The 14069-nt window shown below is 42.0% G+C and overlaps 1 long non-coding RNA gene across 1 annotated transcript in view; it reads left to right on the forward strand.

Annotated features, from left to right (window-relative positions):
* Nucleotides 1–14069, forward strand: part of LOC120410713 — a 19773-nt gene continuing 5704 nt past the window's right edge. Inside the window, exon 1 of the long non-coding RNA XR_005603033.1 lies at nucleotides 1–6907. This is a non-coding gene — a long non-coding RNA (uncharacterized LOC120410713). The remainder of the gene's footprint in view (nucleotides 6908–14069) is intronic.

The raw sequence follows: 14069 nt of genomic DNA on the forward strand, positions 1-14069 counted from the left end.
GAAAGCAGGAAGCCCTAATATGGATGCGGGCCGGAGGACCCCTCCTGGCGTCAGAGCCTGGCACCGGGGAAAGCCGGGCCGGGGGGCCCCGCCCGCCACGGGCTGAGGGCCCCACGCCCGGTGCAGATCTGACCCCCGCCACCGGCAGCGCCGCTGCAGCGCTGCCGCAGCATCGCCGGTCCCGGGAGATGGGGTCCCCGGCCCCCGCCGGCCCCGGCCAGCCCGCCGGAAGCCCCCGCCGTACTTTCCATATTAGGAAACAACCTTATAAGTCTCGATTCCGGCGGAGGCTTCCCGCTCCTTATATGGCGATTCCGGCCCCGGGTTGGGGGGGCGCGCAGAGCCAGGCTGCAGCCGGGCGCGCGCGCGCCCGCCCCCCCCCAGGCAGCAGGAGCGCGCGGAAGCCCTGGGCCGTGGAAGAGCGGAGCTGCTGCTCGGGCAGGTGGCACAGGAGCCTCGGGGAGCGCCCGGCAGACCCCGGGGTCGCCGCCGTGTTTTTGCGGGCAGAGCTCCCCCTCGACCCCACCCCGTTTGCTCAGCTCGCACTACTCGCCTCCCCTCCGTCTCCGCGGAGGAGCCAAGCGCCGGCAGCTCACGGTCAGAGGCGCCGCGCCCTCGGCAGCCTCGATGTGGAGGAGTTTTCTGGGTGCTGGCAGCGTGCCCAAGGCAGGAGCTGCCCGCTCCCGGAAATGGGGAATCTCCGGGATTCCAGCGGCCTGCCGGGATCGCCCTGCTCCGCACGCTCCCGACGAGAGCGGCGGAGGTATGTCCGTAGCGCCAGACCGGGGCAGACCCCGGCTCCGTGCGCGTCCTTGACGTAGCGAAAAACGGGGCACTGATAAACAGAGAGCCCCAGGTACTACATGGCCGCAGCCACCACTGACTTCAGCGCGATGAAAAGTGACAGCGCTCGGGACTCTGCTCTCGCGCCCTTAGGATTGTCCCTTGACACAGCTACAGCTCGTTCCTGCCCTCCCCGCAGGTGATGGCTGCGCCCTACACCGGCTCCGCATAGAGCCCTCGGCCTTCTGCTCGGCGCAACACCACGCCGAGGAGCCGCGGAAGAACACTCCCCAGGCCGGGGGAGCCTCTCGTGCTATAAGTAGTCGCTCGACGCGGCCGCCGCCCCGCCCCGCCCGGGCAGCCCCGCTGCCGGCGCGCGGGGCTTCCCTGGCACCGGGCCAGACGGCACCGGCGACGCAGTGCGGCCGCAGTGCGCGTGCGCGGTCATCGCGGCGAGGGCTTCTCCGCACTGTGGGGGGCTTCGGGGGCGGGAGCGGAGCTGTCGCCTGCAGCCCAGTGTTTCGGTGGGCCCGATGCCGGTGACCGGGCCTGAAGCTCCGCGGCGCACGGTCGCCCCATGGTCGGGTGCGGCGCGGGACTTGCCGGGGGGCCGGCTCGCCGCCGTCTGCCGCGGTTCTGCTGCGGACGGCGCTCCCTCTGCCGCAGAGACGGAGTATAACGGCAGGCGACTTGGTTCCTCTTCAGGTCTGGCCCCGCTCGGTCGGGGTACCGCCCGCCTCCGGGCAAGTTCCGCAGCGCCGCTCGCGGTCGGTTGCAGAGCAGGCTCTTCCCCGCGGAAATCCTGGCGCCGAGCCGGGCCACGTACCGCTTTATGCCAGGCAGCCTTTTTTTGCCGTAGGAAGGCAGCTGTATAAACCACTAAGGCTCTTACCGCCTTTGTGATTTGTATTCCAGTTGCGAATATAACGGCAGGGCTCTGTCTGCCCGCTTTTATAGGCTATTTAGACTTGTGCCGTGTGTACGGCTTTTAACTGAGCTGCTATATTTAGGACCGTGCCTTGTCAGTAACACCATGCAGTACCTCCCACACTAATGCACTTCCACCTTGAAATCAGTGATGGGCTGTAGCAACACAATGCCTCCAGGAAAAACGTGGAAAGCTTCTGCTTATTTGCAGCTCCTATTACCCAACGGCAGCTAATACACATCTGTTCTTTGGTACTTACTCTTTATGGAGAGAAATCGTACTAGTTTTCAGTGCACCAGGCCAAACCTTTCTTTTGAAAATGTGATTCGGAGCTTTTCCTTTTTTAACAGATACCTGCTGCAGGTTTTGTGATGTCCCATACATAATGATTACAACTAGTCTGATTTTCATCAGCATGTCACAGTTTGGAGCTCTGTTAGAAAGGGATGAGTACCAGAGCTTGACTTTTTCTACAAACACTGTAGTTTGTTTTGGCTTCTGAACATCTTACTGACATTGCATCTTCCTTGCCCTCTTTTTTTATTCTATTCCTTTTCAAGATCAGAAAGAGGTGCCTGATTCACAGAGAATTTCATTCATACACTCTGTATGTTAGGCCCAATATTCCTTTACAGATACTGAAATGCATAATTCAGACAAATTTGGGTTTTTTTCAAAATCTGGAATCACAGATGGAAAAATCTATTCCTAGTTTTCTTTCCAACTACCTTCATTTTTATCAATGTAATTCTAATTTATCAATTCATATAAGAGAAAACAAGAGACCTGCTTTAGAGTTGCAGACGGAGCAGCGTAACTAGCTTGAACTGTACATAAGTTATAGTAATAAAGACTATTTTGCAACATTGCACCATTCCGGTGAGGCTTGCTGGCTTCAGGGAAGTATGGGAGAGGCTGTGGATGACTTACAGCCTGTGCGCTGAGCTAGGAAATTGCCTGTTGTTATGAGTTTTCCGAACTCCTCTTCTGTGTTCTATTTTCTTTTTCTGAATACAACATTAGGTATGTAGGGATTATATTGAAGGTATTGTATTTTCACTACTGAGATCCAAGATCTGCTCAGTTCACCTAGCCAGACATTTGGGTTTTTTTTCTAGGTAGTACGATTTGAATGTCCAAAGAATTTGCTACAAAGAATAGACCAGTATTTGAATTGTCTTTCCAAAATGGCAGTATTTTAATACATTTTTAACACTTCCCTTTATGCTCCTAGTGAAAGCACAGAAAATGTAAGACACTGCCATTGGATCAGTCACAATTTTATTTGAAAATTTAACAGCTTTGATTGTGATTGTCTAATGAATAAACATGCGTGATACACTGGGTCTCCTTAAAAGTCCGTCATTATCAAATGTATTTGTTGTCTCTCAATACATTTCAGTGAGAGGAATCCTGTTCCAAAGACACAGAGCACAGAATGCTATGGGGTCTGGGAACGAGAAGAGAGAATGGGGTACTAAGCTCCAAAGTAAAAAATTACCTGAGATGAATCCTTGTTTTTGTTTTGCTTGCTTTCTTAGTAGAGGCTGGTACAAACTATTTTATAGTCAGCCTCAGCATAACTTTCAATGTTTAATTTTTCACTGTGTTTTCATTCATACTAATCTGTTGTGCTATTGTGCCAATAAAAGAATCACTGTGCCTTTATGAACTATGTTTTCACACGATTACAGCTTTATCTCTCAGTTACTTTTTGTTAACTGCTGCTTTCACGATGAGCTTACTTCCAGGTCTTTCCAACTTGTACTGTGACTAAAAGTAAAAACATCACTGTTACTGTTGGCACTGAATTAACTAAGTTCAACTCTGAAAGCAAGAAAAGTTAGCCAACTTTGTCTTTGTAACTTGCCTGGAGTTCTAACATTAATTTTGTTTCAATTAGATGCACTTTTCACTTTATCCACAAACATAGTTTCCTTGTGTCTGGAATGTCCATAGGGATTTTATTTCTCCATAGGACTATAAACAACTTTCATAGATATTACAGTTACTTTCTGAACTAATGCAGTAGTTTCTTTGTAGTTTGACTTAGTGAGGAAAAAACAGTAAAGTACAAAAAACCCAAACAAACAAACAAACAAAACCAACAACTGTCGCTGTTATCCCCAGTAACGGCGAAATCACGACATAGGCAGGTCAGATGATATGGCCAAAGCAGAGCTAAGACCTCATTTAATGAATTTCTCCTCTTTTATAGTGTAGTTCGCAATAAAGAAATTACATGATTGGCTTATTCACTCACCACCTCTCAAGGTGATAGGCTGAGCAGTAAGACACCCATTTCCAAATATTATTCTCACAAGACTGTAAACAATTCTAGTGTTCTGACAACAATAGCAGGTGTAGAAATAGTTTACATTCTTACAAACTGTTATCCATCCAGTCCTCATGAGAACGAAAGCTCTCACAGAGAAGCTGTGAGAAGCTGGATTTCTCTGTTTCTCAGCTAAAGCATGAGAAAGGAAAAACTTCACAAACTACAGAGCTGGAAAATTTCTCTGCTCCTGCCTTTTAGCATCCACAAACAACAACAAAAAACCCCCACAAAACTACATGGATTTCAAAGCCAGGTTGGACAGACTCTTAGGATTCTATAATCAGACACTACGTATACCAGTGGCCAGAGATCTTTATCAAGGACTTGAATCAGATATGTAAACTTTATTGTGCAGCTCATATTCGTGTATAAAGATTAACTGAATGCAATGTCAGGGATGTAAAATCAAGAGAATGAGAAATGAAGGAAGAGCTTTGGTGCCTTTTCTTGGGATTTGTTTTCTGTGTCAGGGTAGGACAACTAACACCAAGGCATGTGACAATTAAATTCCTCATAAGCTTTAATGGAAGAGGAGTCTGATTTTCAGGAAGACTGATAGACTGATGGATAGGAAGTTCTGCTTTGAATCTGAGCCCTTTTAAATTAGCTCAGTTAGATGGATGGTGTAGGCTTCTGCACCCCAGCACTTCATCATTAACAGCTACTGCCTAGATGAAACTGTGGCCTCTGATGTAGGCCTTGAATTCTGTAGGGGAACTTGAACTGGTGCTAGTGACAGAAAGAAGAATGTTTTCAAAGAGCAATTTACTTGTATGTTCCTAGCACAGTACAGGGAACACATACTGCAAGTAGTGTTACATAACCCAACCTTGAGAACAAGCACAACAACTCTGAGAGCACAGAGAGCGCTACAAGTTGTGTTTATTTACAAGATATCACAAAACCACAGAGGCAAACCAGCCTGACAACAAAAGGTTTGGGAGTTAGACAGCAAAAAAACCAGAAAATTCATCATGGAAATACCTATGAACTCTTAACTATACTGCCTTTCTGCTTAACCTGAAATATATATGCAGCGTACTCTCCCTCTTGTATGATAGCTCACAAAGAAACAAAACCAAAGTGCTTGCTGTGTACTCAATATGTTATAGCAAGGATAGTAGTTTATTGTCTTGAAAGTTTGTCTTCCAGTTCTCAAACCCCATGAATTTGGTTTTTTCCCACTCCCGCTGCAGCACTGGATAGAAAGTAACACAATACAAGACTGTGTTATTACAGCAATCTATCTCACATTCTCTCCAGCCTGTAACAAGAATTCAGAAGATTGAAGTTCTGTTCTTAGATGTCATTTTCCAGTAACCAAGTCAGAGTACATCCTTCTGCAGAGGCAACTGGCTTCCCGCTCACAACAGCAATGCCCTCAGCACGTGCACTTGCATTTGAAAATGACCACTTGCTTGTAATTTTACGCAGGTATCTTTTCTTTTACGTTATTCAGCTTCCTATCTTGTGCTAGCATGTGTTCAAGTGTGTAGGTGTAATCATACACACACATACATACACCACAGCATATATAGATGTTTTTTTTTTAATTGACAAACCATAGTCAAAGGATATGAACAATTCAAAGACAGATCTTTACCTACTCAGACTGTGGCAGCAAAGGGCAGCAGCCAACTGCAGGACACCATGCAGTGACTGCAACAATCACAGTCACTTTGCAAATATACTAGGTGTTCCGTTAGAGGAGGAAATTCGGAAGAAAACAACCCCCCTTGCACTGCCATTAGTCCTCAGATATCAGATGGACTGGGTACAGCTAGGCTAACTTCTGAGCTTTCTGATTAATTTCTGAGCTTTGTCTTTCAGCATTTCTCCACAGCAGCCCAAGGCTCCTCTTTTCTGTGGAGAGGAAGTGACATGGCACTTGGTAAGCAAACACGTTTCTTCCATCTCTGCCATCTCTTCTCCCTTTGAAGGAAAACAAGGCAGATTTGCCCAGAACGTTACCGAGACCAGTCCCTGGGATACTTGATACACCTGAACTGAACACTCCAAGGAGCAAGCTAACAACTCTGAAGTGTGGACAGCCAGTGAGCTGTGCCAAGTGCACGACTCAGCTAAAAATGGACTGTACTCAAGTACTATGTCTTTTCTGTAATATCTAAAAAATTAAGAAACAGAATAAATTTTTAATCCATTTAAAGATCATGGATGCATTTCCTAAGAGATCAAGTTGGTCACTTAGAGAATAAACTCTTTAAATTCCAAAAAATAGCAATTTTTTCCTAATATTTGGCTCTTCCCAAAACAAATAATGGCTTTTGTTTTGACACGTTTGCCGATGGAGCTGGCCAGGATCTGTAAATATCATTTTAAATAAGTCAGCGTAAGAGGTTAATGGAAGTTTAAATTACAATCAGCAAGAATATGTTTTAGGGATTTCTTGAGGAGGAGATCAGATCAGAGCAGGTATTGAAGACATTCCTAGTTATAATGCCTTTCTTCATGGATGTTATCAGTGTTCATTCTGTATTTGGTGGACTACTACATGGTGTAAATAAGGTGGTGAACTTCCTCAAATTTGTATCCCACGGCAAATAAAAATACAGTGCTAGGTGTTACTTTGAATCAAAAGGGACTCAAAAATGCACATAACTGTAAATATCTTTCTTCCTCTCACTTATCTTACATGTTTTTAATGCGAGTACACCATCTATCAATATGTCTGGCAGTGAGCTTCTGAGTAATAACTATAATTTGGGGTTTCCATATTGTATTTCTAATTGGACACTTTTTTCTTCCAGATTTCTTTCATGAGTGCTAATATACACATTGCTGCAATCACCTGGGTGAACAGCTATGTTGAAACCACCTACAGCCCTGCACTAAAAAAGGTACTCTGCTCTTACTGTGTCCTTGGTTATAAATCTGTCCTTACAGAGGCCTTGCTGTCATCCTCAGTGACTGTCAAAAGCTCAATAGACTACAGCCTTTCTCCTCCTCTAGTTTTAATATTTTTTTTTATTCCTAATTGTAGATTAAAATGATGCAAATCACTTGCATTTCTTATACACAATTTTCTAGGTAAGGGGACAGTAGTTTTTATCTAACTATTCCTCAAATGTCCATCTGTTTTTATTTGAAAATACAGAATACAGAGCAGCGGGGGCAAGGGGGCGAAGCCTCCTTCGGAAGCAAGCTTTAGGGAAACTAAGCTTGCAATTGCTGTGAGTGTCAGTGCTGCTGCTGGCTCAGTATCCATGGAAACCTGATTTCCCATCTTGCTACAGGAATTAATTGAAGATCCCAACACACTTGCTCAGGGAATCACTGTGATACTAATTCATATCCAGCTATGAGGCTCACTTTATTATCTCAGATACTCTTTTCACCAGAACAAAAGGCTCAATTAGCTTTCACCAACTTTAAAAAAAAAAAAAGGCCATCCAAATGTTTACCACCTCAAAACTAGGGCAGAGAACATAGAGGCTACACCTTGGAGACCTACAACTTTCAAATGGAACTTGCCCAAAACATCAACAACAGGAGAGGGCATACAGGAATTCTCTATGCAAATCTCATGTCCAACATGATATACTTACCTCTATTTTTCACCTATGCCACTAGCTGTATTATCTTGGGGGAAAAATTCACTGTCCATGCTTCAGTATCAGAACACTACTTTGTCTTCCACAGTACATTCTTTCCTAAGATATAATGTGCAAAGTTCCAAAGAGAATAAGCCAAAAGGGACCTTTGCTATGGAATATTGTTTCCAGACTTCTCTTTGAATGCTTTTCATTAATTACAAACGTAAGCATGTCAAGTTCCTTCAAGGTCTGCTCCTGGATCATACATCTCTGATACATCTACCTTTGAACTTTCTTTTCTCTTATTTCCTGTTGAATTCCCTAGTTGCTGTCCCCATTCCCTTTATTTTTTCCTGATCTCCAAATCATCTTATCTGCTCTGCAATCTTTTCTGTTTGGACATTGATTTTCTCCATTTTCATCTTTCTGATACTTTGTATTTAGCAGCTGGTCCTTTTGTAACCATGACAACTACATCATATCAGCAAAGGATCTTGCTATTATCCGAGGAACCAGATCTCATTAAATGCCAGGGATGCTGCTTGAACTGATGTTTAGTGTCCTGTACCCAGGGGAGAAGTTTTGTTTGGAGTTTTCTATATTTTACATGTGAGCCAGGAAAGGCCAATTTCTTATGTTAACTGGTATCCTTCACACAATTGTCCTCCATCTTTTGTTTCCACTATTGAGACAAAGAACCTCCCACAAATGACCACTGAAGGCCCACTGAAAGAATGTTAGCACAGGAGAGATGGCAAGGATGTTATCACAGACTGAGCATAAAGTCTTTGGATTAGATCAAAGAAGTTATGCTGTGTTGCTCTGTTACATCTCCAATGCTGACAGTCTATAAGCAATGGGTCTTAAACTGTTAATTCCAGATGCTGCAAAAGCTGCATGTACTTATTACAGAACAGTTTGGGATTTGTGGACATAGCTAAACGCCACTGTTTTCTCTGAATGGTAAATGTAGGCAGGGGAAAAGTGAAAGTAACATTTTGAACTGACTTGGTGGCAACTCAAGACATGTTAGATAAATAGTTAGGAGGATGAAGAAATACCATAGACCAGTGAAAGATTACTGAAGTACAAGGACACCAGTATTCTTAAAGAAAATAATTTCCCCTTCTAGCTGGACTTACAAATCACATGCTTTGTTGTATTGTTACTCACCGCCAAGACTGAGGACTCTATCTGTGGTTAATCACTCCTCAATCTCAGGCTGCAATTTCCCTGCAATCAGACTCTTTAGGCATCTAGAGATTCAAATGCTGTCAAAGATGCTAGCCAGATGTAGACTTTCAGAGAGAAGTCCAGGGAGAAATTACTAGGCACGCACCTACATCCCACCCATAGCAAAGGTAGCCTGTCTCTGTGTTTCTCTTCACCCACTGTAAAAACAGCAACTCATTTCTTGCCTCTTTCTCATCACATCAGCAAAGACCATCAAGAGCTGTGAACCTAAAGAACTGGGATAAAGTAACACTTCAGTGAAAACACCTGCTTTATGTTCAGAGGCAGTAAGAATACAAGTCGTTTTACTCTTAAGAAATTACTGACAAAACCAGTACAAATTTCTTATACAACCTCTTTTGCCTGTCTCTCCACTCAGTTCAGGCTACTAAGATCTTAAAAAGAACCTTAAAAGAAGATGAAGCTGGCAAATACAATTTGGTGGGAGCTTAGGATGAAAGGATGAACACAACGAAGCAATGAGGCAGAAAGTCTAGAACAAACAAGCAAAAGTACTTTTCTGTAGTAATATACAATGGAACCCAGTGCTGACTGATGCTGTATAGGCCATAAATATGAACAGCTACAAAACGGACTACATAAATGGATCCATTCCTGGCTATTAATTACAATGTCGAAAAGCAGCCTCTGTTTCAGGAATCACCTAATACTATATTGGACAGTGGGAGCAGGAGAAAGAAAAATCACACCGTGATTGCTTTGTTTGTTATATATTATCATCATCCACTATTGGAAAGTCACGGCCGACAATTAGATAGGTTAAGGAGTCTTGATTTGTCAGTTTTTACAAAGGTAAAGCTCAATAAAGTACAGAAAAATTCTCAAAAATATTGAAGTTCTTGCTTTTACAAAAGGAACAAGAAGGATGCAACATAACTATTAAAAAACCCCCAAACCAACGGAGAGCTAAATACATAATTTCTCAGAATACAAGAGAAGGATCACCATGAAGCAAAAAGGAAATATATTTTTGTACAATAGCTAACCCATGGAACTGTCGTGAAATACCATGGAGACATACATTGAGCAGATGCAGAAAACATTAAGTACTACGTCTGGTTAGCAACATGCTTCATCCTGGATTTAATTTAAAGAGACTATTCTCCTGTCCCGTCACTGCTCCTTTACAGCATAATCTGAATTAAATCTAGGTAACTAGTAAACAGAAGCACTGTTCACCAGGTCAAGACAATTAACATTCCTTGCAATCATCTACCTGTGAATGACTTGGTACCATCAGAGATACAAACCTCGGCTGGCTAGACCACATAACTAAAGCAATTCAGCGATTGTGTCCTGAGGTTTTTTTGGAAAGGGTTTAAAGCTTGCAGTAGGAATGACAGAAAATAGAAATTCTGTATATTTCTGGTCAAAGGGCCACTTAATAAATCTTTTTTATATAAGGGCCTTAAGAAGCACAAAAGGACAACCCTATTCCATTATTACAGAAATTTCAAACCAATACCTTAAAATCTGAAATGTTAATAAGATAACTCTTATAGCTACTATATACTACACTGAGCATTCTGTTTGGTTTTTTTCCCATATGCAATTACAGTGCTTGCATAGAAATCTTTTCTATGTTTATTTGACTTTCTTTGCTGTCCTTAAGAAAATAAAATGTTGTGTTTCTCAAAAAGGTATGCACTAGTTCAAATTTTGGTGCTATTCAGATGCTCTATTTACCTGCATTTGTCTGGTGGGTTAGATGTTGGCAGTGAAGTTCCTTCTGCCCTTCAGCTCTTTTACAGACAATCTTCATGCTTCAACTTGCCTCCTCCCATTTTGCCTCTTCAAGCTTTCAATTTTGCTTCTTTACAACAGCTTCTACCACTACCCATATACTCTGGTCAATTGTTTGCTTTTGCTTGGAAATGTTTCGGTGAAGCAAGGTATAGCATAGTAGTTCTACAAAGCTATTTAAGATTATCTCCATACCACTGCAGGCAGCTCCCTGCCCCCTACCTCAGCTTGTTTATCTCTATATTTGCAATGGTGTAGGTGGAAATGGCATTTGCTACACCAAAGGGAACAACATCCGAAAAGGGACAGGAGAACCAACGATTCCTCAGCCACTAATCTAGCAGCTAAAACCTAAGTCTCAATGTTATTCTCTTTCCGCCACTCCTCGCTTTAGCAAATGAAATGTTACTTTTGCAGGCATTTATCAGTCTCACATTAATCCTTCTTTTCTGAAGAATTAAACATCTACTCTTCTTTGCACGTGGTTCAGAAAGATTCTTTGGGACCTCAAGAAGAGTGCTACTGATTTTATTCAACTTGTAAACATGTTCTATCCACTACATGTTTCCACAAAAGTCACTGAAGTGAGAAAACCTAATTTTTCCAGCCTATGAAGCACAGTATTTCTGTTGGGTTCTTTTGTTGTTGTTGTTGTTGTTGTTGTTTTTGTTTTGTTTTGTTGTTTGTTTTTTTTTTTTAAAGCTCCTGAAGGGCAACTTAATGCATTGGAGATGGGGAAGGAGGGGAGAACATTTTCACAGAGAACTATTTTTGGGGAATGGAAGTTTTCACTAATGCAGGAAATAGTGCAGCCCTTTAGAGAAGGAAGTCCAGAACAGGTCCACTCCGGTTTCTTATAATAGTTTTGTTAGGGATAACACCAGTAATACAATTACACTTGTCAAGTTTGAAGTAAATTCTCAGATTTCCTTCATAAATAAATGAGCGTTTCAGAATATAGGTACTAGTATTTTCCCTCTCTCATAAGACTGAAAAGTGTACTCCAATCCATCCTTTCACAGAATAAACTGTGATCATTAAAAAAAACCCTGTGATCATTAACAAGAAAAATCAGCTGAAAATGAGCAGCTTCCATTTCAGCCTCCTTGTTGAGAAAAATATTTGAACAGAGTTCTCAGGATATAGAAGTGCATTGATACTCAGCAACTACAGCTAAGAGAATTGGGTTTGTTCAGCCTAGAAAAGAGAAGCTTCAGGATGGCCTAATTGTGGTCTTCCTGTACCTGAAGGGAACCTAGAAGAAAGGTGGAGACAGAGTACTTACAAGGGCCTAGAGTGACAGGACAAGGGGGAATGGCTTCACACTGAAAGACACTAGGTTTAGATTGGATATTATGAAGAAATGGTGCTGGCACAGATTGCCCAGAGAAGCTGGGGCTGCCCCATCCCTGGAAGTGTTCGAGGCCAGGTTGGATGTGGCTTGTGGCAGCCTGGTCTAGTGGAAGGTGTCCTTGCCCATGGCAGGGGTGGGAATGAGATGATCTTCAAGGTCCCTTCCAATCCATGCCAGTTCTAGGAGTCTATGAAGTTAAACTATGGAAATTCAGGACATTTCTCCCTTCCTACTACAGGGAAGCAGTCAGGCCCTGCCTTGTCCTTTCAGTTCTTCCTATACTGCTATTTTCAGACTGGCAAAGTTTTGCCTAGTGAAGATTCAGCTGATCTATATAAAAGAAAAAATGAAGTACAAGAATATAATTAATGAAAACAATGCCACAGATTCACGGGCAATGGAAAAGTTTTCCTGTCTTTTAGGAAAATGTAGAAGTACCTTTAGCAGTGTTTTCATGTATTCAATTATATATGCGATCATATGTGACATTTAACTGACATTTATTTTCTATTTTTTTCTTGCACATCTTTAAAATATATCTGTCTTTGCATATTTGCGCTTGGCAACATAAATACTTGGTCAGTTAGCTCTAGCTCACTTTTTAGATCAACACACCAGGTAATAACTACTTTCGAGCACAGCTGCCTTGAGTTAGATTTGAACCTGCAGCAGTTCTAAATGTTATTGCTGGTTTCCAGAGGTAATAATTATCTTCTGGTTCTAGCATATTCTAAATTCTTCAGGTATTTTATTTTACAAAAAATTAACATGCTAAATAATCCCAAAAAGCTGTTTCTTGCTAACCAGATATGTTTCACTCTTCATTCAGTATGGTTGAATGAAATGAATTCTAAGCTATTAACATATAAACTTTGTCTCTTCAGCTAGCAACGTATTACTCTTGGATAGCATGTTACTCTTGAAGGTTTTGGGTAACCTTCAGAAAAGAACAGATACAACATCTGTGTCCAATATATAATGATGTGGCTATTGTTGCCTACTGCTCAGCTTTTAAGATGTACAGAAAGAGTTCATGTCTATACTTTTCCGTAGCATAGAGGACTTATTATATTACCCAGTGCATTATTAGATTAATATGATCTTGCAGTTAAATATTTCATATTATATATGCAAATCACAGTATGGACAAATGGTTTGATTATATTTGCCCTGAGAATTCCGAATTAATTTTGGAATTCGGAAACATACTCAAAACACCAAGTAAACAGACATCTTTTTAGTAGAAAGAGATTGTTATAGTTACTTATGTTCAAAGAGCTAAAGCCCACACTAAGTGTCAATGTTAAAAAGAGGCACTTAAATTTGAACATTTTATACTCTAAGAAAAATAAAATAAATTGCAAGGCCTAATTACTAACAAAAAGGGCAATTTTTCTAGTATACATGAAAAGAAATGAGGAAAAAACCCAACTACTTTCTCTTAACTGTTGGGTCTTGTTCAATCTTACATTTGATATCAGATTTTAGTAATAGATTTTTTTTTACTTATCTTCTAGTAAGCCATAAATAAAAACAGAGCAGCTTTGCACTTTCTTTAAGTCCTACATAGCAAGTTACCTGAAAAACAGGTAACTAGAATGTCTCTTCTATTAGCATTCATTATTCTTTGACTCAGCTTCAGTTTCTTCCGTAGCTGAAGGGCCAAGCCAAAACCCAAAAATCCAGAGATCCAGACATCAAAGCAATAACAAAACTGTAGCTATGCAGCTTAAAAAGCAAATAAACAAAGAATTTAATTTTTGACTCAATATTTGAATTTTGTTTGGTTTTTTTGTAAATTAAGCCTAGGTAATCCTGTCCTTGACAACAGCAATTGCAAAGCTGGTGGAAAGAATATTCAAGGTGCTTTGCCATTATGGAATAATCTTGCTACAGAATGAGTCTCTCCCATGCTTTTGATTAGCAAGCTGGTGTCATCTCAGGCAAGAAGGGTTTGCAGCATATTACAGGCTAGCTGTATCTATACTGTATCAAAACCATCTTGAATATTTACGCTGATATTTCTGACTCACCTTAGTGTTAACACTGCTATTTGTGGTTCCTGGGTGTCCATGGGATAGAAAACATTACCCTCCTCTCTGCAACAGTCTTCAG

Source organism: Corvus cornix, chromosome 13, assembly GCF_000738735.6.
Source record: "Corvus cornix cornix isolate S_Up_H32 chromosome 13, ASM73873v5, whole genome shotgun sequence".
In the NCBI taxonomy this organism is placed as follows: Eukaryota; Metazoa; Chordata; class Aves; order Passeriformes; family Corvidae; genus Corvus; species Corvus cornix.